Genomic DNA, 6,171 nt, shown 5'->3' on the forward strand with positions numbered 1-6,171 from the left:
CCTAAACTAATATACCCAGCAAAACTTTCAATCTTCATAGACAGAATGAACAAGACATTCCAAGACAAAGCCAGATTTAAACAATACTTATCCACAAACCAGCCAATAATTAAGCCCATGTAAACTTTAGATACACAGACAGGAAGATGAATGGGACATCATGAAGAGACTGAAAATATGTTTGCAAATGGTAGATAATATTTTTAAGAGAGAGACAGAATGAGAGAGAGAGGGGTATAGATCACTTTTGCTGTTTTTTTTTTGTTTTATTTTATTTTGTTTTGTTTTCCTAAAAGTATGCTCTGGAATATCAAGTCATCACCAATATCACTTCTGGAAGCATGTTTTAGACAAGCCTTTACTTTCTATGATTTCATATAGAAAAGTCTATATTCTACTGCACACAGTGAGATTAAAAGTCATAGGCTTGTGTTTCAATATTGTTGATTCTTGTAAGCAGACCAATGGACAGAGGAGCCAGAAGAATTCTGTGTGAATTGCTGCAGGCACCTGAAAGCATCAACACACACTGCTGGAATTTGGAGACACAGCAGAAGACAATGGCTAAGCAGCCATCCCTTTCTCTGACACCTGTGCTTTAGCTTTTGTGAGAAATTCAGGAATCCTTTCTGCTGTCAGCTTCTGTCAGTGATGATTCACTCCCTTTGTAATACTGGCATCTGCAAGTTAACTTTCTGTACATAAAGATAATGTGCTGGAATATCCACAGAAGCTTCCACTCTTCTGTATAAGTCCCAATTAGTGATACATCTCAGACTCTTCACAGGGAACTACTGTGTCCACTGTTAATGTAGAAAAGACATTGTTACTCTGTAGTGCTTTGAATGAAATGAAAGACTGATAGACTACAGAGAGGATTGGTTAGCCTCTTGTACCAATAAAAAAAATCATCATGAACTGTGTTAAAAATGTTCTAACATCTGAGAAACGTTTCAGTGGATGACTCACCAGGAGAAACATCTGGGGCAGCCAGACCACCTACTTCTGCTTCCTTGGGGGTTTATGTTATGACTTGTATCACTGTGGGAAGAGTATAACCTTGTTGACAGTAATAAGTTGCCACATCTTCAGACTTCAGGTTGCTGATCTTAAGAGAAAACTGTGTGCCAGATCCACTGCCACTGAATCTAGAAGGGACCCCATCTGCCAAGTTGTTTGCACTATAGATCAGGAGCTTAGGTGGCCCCCCTGGTTTCTGCTGATACCATGCTAAATTACTATAAACATTCTGACTTGCCTGGCATGTCATGGTGACACTTTCCCAAGAGAAGCAGACAGGGAGGCTGGAGACTGGGTCATCTGGATGTCACATCTGGCACCTGAGATTGGAAAATTGAGAATAAATTTGTATACAGTTAATTCTACTAGAAAAATGCTTTCACAGAGACAGTGAAGTACTGACTAAACTCAGTTGAATAAATTTCCAGTGTATTTGGAAATTTCTTCATAGCAATTAAAATCCCTTACCCATAAGGCAGAGCAGCTGCAACACCAGGAGCTGTGTGGGGACCCTCATGCCTGTGCTGTGACTGTGTGAGGCTGACTCTGGCACAGGAGTGACCTGCCTATGAAGAAGAACAGCAGCCACGCTCTGGGCACATGCAAATCAGCAATGGTTGAGCACAGCCATAGGAATGTGCTCCTCTTTGGACAACAAAGAACAACACCACTCTAAGTGTTGCACTTTATTTTGATATCTGTCATGTTCAATGTAGAATTTCCTTGATATGATTACCACCATGACAGGGACTGTCAGATATGTTGCAATTCTAGAAAGTACATAAAACCTTACAAGGTCCTTTCATAGGTAGTTGTAGATGTTTTTGAGGCCAGGCAGCTATTTCTTCTTTTCTATTTATTTATAAGATTGTATTTAACTAAGGTATTTCTCTCTTCCTTTCCTCCCTCTATATCCTCCTAACACCTCCCCACACCCTCCTTCAAATTCATAGCCTTTTATTACTGTATTACTTTATGAATATACTAGTGTATACATGAATATTCCTAAATGTAAACAGTTAACTACATATAATGATACTTGCATGTATGCTTTCAAGTCTGATAATTGGGCCCTGAGCAACCAATTTGTGTGCTCTTTCCTGGGGAAGAGTCCCTCTCCTGCTTCCAGTTTTTACTCAGTTGTCTGTAATCCTTTGGGGAGAATCAAAGCCGCATGGACTTTCCCCCATCCAGCTTTGAATGCTTTTTGATGTCCTCCCTGTTCAGCTCTTATTTGATGAGAATTTACAAGTATAAGTTTCTGTTGTTACTAGGAGGCAAAAATATCTCAGCAAGCTGCCTGATCCTATGGCTCTTACAATCTTTTCATCACAGTTACAAAACTGCTCCCTGAGTCTTGAGTATTGGAGTATTATAATTAAGGTTTTTAAAGATGTGGAGTCTGATTAGTGTATATGACCATTTTGGTGCATGTGCAAGACCAGTATCTCTGGTTCCCACAGAGGTCAGAAGAGGGTGACATATCTCCTGGAACTGGAATTGTTTCAAACCACCATGTGAGAAATGGGAATTAAGCCTCATTTCTCTGCAAGAACAAAATGTGCTCTTGGAGCCATCTTTTCAACCAGACCCTGAAAATTATCATTTTAGGTTTCTTATGGCCATTTTGCAAACACACAGACCCATTTATTATTTTTTCCTTTCCATTATATGTTTCTAAAACTCACTCCAACCACATACTGAATTTCATCTTCTTTGTAGAATCTTATATGACCTTTGTACAGAACACTCACCCACTCAGTGATTATATAGAGTGTATTTGTTCTCTACATACAAGCAGAGCTTAAATCATAGTATTCACACCCCATGTCAAGAGTGCTGGTGGAAGTCAGTGTTTGTGTGTGCTGAACCTGTCCTACCCTTAGGGAAATCAACAGAGAAGCCAATCTTCTGTCCTATTCTTTGAGAATTAAGACTTCACTTGCATCATGTTGGATTGATACAGAGTCTGAATGTTTTCAGCTGGCTACCTGTACCTTCATTTCCTTCATGAAGTTTCATTTTCAGAACATCCTATAGTTCTTACTGGATGCAAGATACAATTTAAAAAACTGGGTCAGTAACTGTCCACACTGAACTCGTAATAGTCAAAATCCTCTAGAAGCCTATTTTCCTGCTCATGTCATTGCCATAGAGAAAATAACAATACAAACTACAATCTAATTATTTTACTGTTGTTTAAACCTCCATGACATGCACAATGTCTTATCCATAAAAGTGTGTAAAATGATAAGATTCATTAGTAGAAAGACACATTATCACTAATAGGGCATCCCTAATTCTAATATCATGTGTTTGCTCCATAGAGTACTGTCTGCATATTGACTAGAGAACAACAAAAGGAAACAACATGTGAAAATGATGTTTATTTAGTGTGGGGAATGTACAGGTCCTCAGATCATTCTCACAACATTAACAAGAGGAATTGGAGATCATGAAGTTCACAATCACATTCCTTCACAGCCAGTTACTTCATATCCCCAAATAAAGAAATAATATGGTTTCCTCTCTCAATTCTAAGAAGCTGAGGACAGTCTTCCATATAGGAAAAAAGCCACAAGGAAATATCATTAATTTTCATAGATGTATACCCATAGCAATGTTTAAGATTATATATTTAAGATTGGAAAAATGCACGAAAGAGACTTTTCAAAAGCCAATGAAATAAGCCTTTCTGGTATATCACTTTCTATAATGATCCTTTGAGATCATTGGAGAATTGGATGTCAGCTGTATGAGGTAAAATGTTTTCTTTCTGACAGGATTTATTCCTCTGGACCTTATGTTCTCAACTTTAGAAACTCTTTAGGATACTAAACAGGATCTTCCACTGAGTTTATAAGAATCCACAATCTAACTGCTGCATCAGCTCTGTACTGGACTACATTAAGTGAAGGGGAAAAAAGCAGCATCACACTGACTCCACCCTCCCTGTTCCTGAAGGTCATTGGTCAGGCCAGAGCCCTGGACAGGCTTTTCTCCATCTGTGTCATAAGTAACCGTCAGCATCTGAAGTCTCTACTGACTAACAGTGGGTAAGTAAAGTACTAGGACCACTCTCATATAAGTGGGCAGGTCTAGGAGAAAATGCCATAAGCCAAATGAATCAGAAACCAGAACCTTCTCTTGTCATTGGTGGTCCAATGTTTGTTGGTCAAAAGCTGGTGATTCTGACTGGATAGGCATTTATTAATGTCTCCCCTATTGGAGAGAGTTTTAAAATAAGGACAGGATTGGATTTTGTCCAAATGGGGACCCAAAAATGTGAACAGTGATTTATGGCAAATTGTAATGCACTCAGCAAACGTTAATGACAAATCCTGGGAATGTTTCTTCCTATGAAAGATCAGCAGTTTTAGTAAGAATTCTGCCACCACACATAAATAGGTGCAGGAACATATAGATATGCAGTCCAATTCTTGATATCAAGAAGTAAAAAAATATGCCAGGATGTGGCTTAATCATGGACTTCTTGCCTACTCTGAAAAAATAACCTTGGATTACAATCCTGTCATTGCATTAACTTGGCATGGTGGTGCATTCTTGCAGTTCCAGATCTGGGAAGTTAGAAGCAGGGATTCCTGAATTTCAAGGTTATTATTGACGACAATAGGAAGCCAGTCAGAGCTACATGAGACCCAGACTTTTCAAGAAATAAATATGTTTGGAAGCCAGTTAGAAAATATTAATGACAATACATTAACTATAGTTACAAAAGTTAATGGAGTACAGAATTTATTACTTCTAACACATTCAATACATATTTGAGTTACATCGGATAAAACCATGTAGATTGGCAACAGTATTAATGAAAAATACATCTTTATACTTAATCTCTGGATCATCCTAAGCATGTATATGATTAGAACTACTATTTGGCCATATTGTGTCAAGGCCATTCAATGTGAAGGCATCCCCTAGTTCTATAACAAATTGTAGGCTATTTCATGTCCCTTAGTTAACGTGATTCGTTGTGGGGTTTTGTGTCTCCACTGTTTTCACATGGCTGTTGTAGCAACAAGTTGTTGCTACTGCAAAGCAGCAATAGCCCGTGGGCAAGAAAAAATCACAATACCCATAAACTCCAGAGCAGGGAAGAGGTAAATATTTTAAATCTGAAAGAAGAATTGTATTGAATATGCAATGGCTTAGAATCTGTTTGTTAATTAATCAGGTGAATTATTGTATGTAGGAACATAGTTGTAACCTCTGTATGTGAGTATATGTAAATGGCGTGTACCTCTAGATTCTAAAATTTAAATACTATATTATAAAATGTCCTCAACACACACTTTAGATTATAGTATGGAGATCTTTTGTCATAATTTGCAAGTTTTATGACAGTGGTTGTTTGTTAGGTACATACAAAGGAAATATATAACATTTCCACAGTAATACATTATACAAAGTTGCAGTAAGATACTGTCCACATTATTCACCACAAGAGGAGTTGGTAAATAACTCTGCTTTCATTGTTTAGGTCTTTTCTATGGAGACAGAGAGTCTTGGTGAAGGACTGTTCTGAGGCAGAGCTGTCACTCCTCCAGAAATTGAAAAGTGATATGAAAATATGGATCATAAAGCCTTGAATATATTTCTCAAAAGCCCAAAGATATCCTCCACAGGATCAGTGCCAAGTTGAGAATATCTGAATCATAGCTCTCAAACATTCTTCTACATAGAGTGTTACAAAGATGGGGACTGTGGTTATCTTGCACATTATTTCCATCTACACATTTTCTATTCTTTTTTGGACATGGGGACTTCTTAGGGTCTTTCAGTGAAACTCAGCTTTGATTGCATTGCAGAAATATTGAGAGAATATACCCTATATCCGATCAAATTCTTGACCATGTTGCATTCTTCTGAGGGAAAAACCACTGGGTCCTGAGAAGGTGAAAGAGTTTTTTCCTCTATTTTGTAGACCTTGTGGATTGGCCACTGTTCTTCTGTTGGTAGTGGTAAGTGGCAGCATCTTCAACCACCATGTTGCTGATTGTGAGAGAGTAGTTGTCACAGGCTCACTGCCACTGAAATGAGTTGTGACTCTGGAAGTCAGAATGGAAATGACAACAAATCAGGGGCTTAGGATTTGCTCTCTCCTTCTGATGATACCAGTGGAATTTTGCA

At 38.1% G+C, this 6,171-nt stretch overlaps 1 pseudogene; it reads right to left on the minus strand.

Moving 5' to 3' along the window:
• Positions 1-1,021: 1,021 nt before the first annotated feature.
• Positions 1,022-1,537, minus strand: LOC114689296 (annotated as a pseudogene).
• Positions 1,538-6,171: the final 4,634 nt, after the last annotated feature.

The sequence above is a fragment of the Peromyscus leucopus genome, chromosome 3 (genome assembly GCF_004664715.2).
Source record: "Peromyscus leucopus breed LL Stock chromosome 3, UCI_PerLeu_2.1, whole genome shotgun sequence".
In the NCBI taxonomy this organism is placed as follows: domain Eukaryota; kingdom Metazoa; phylum Chordata; class Mammalia; order Rodentia; family Cricetidae; genus Peromyscus; species Peromyscus leucopus.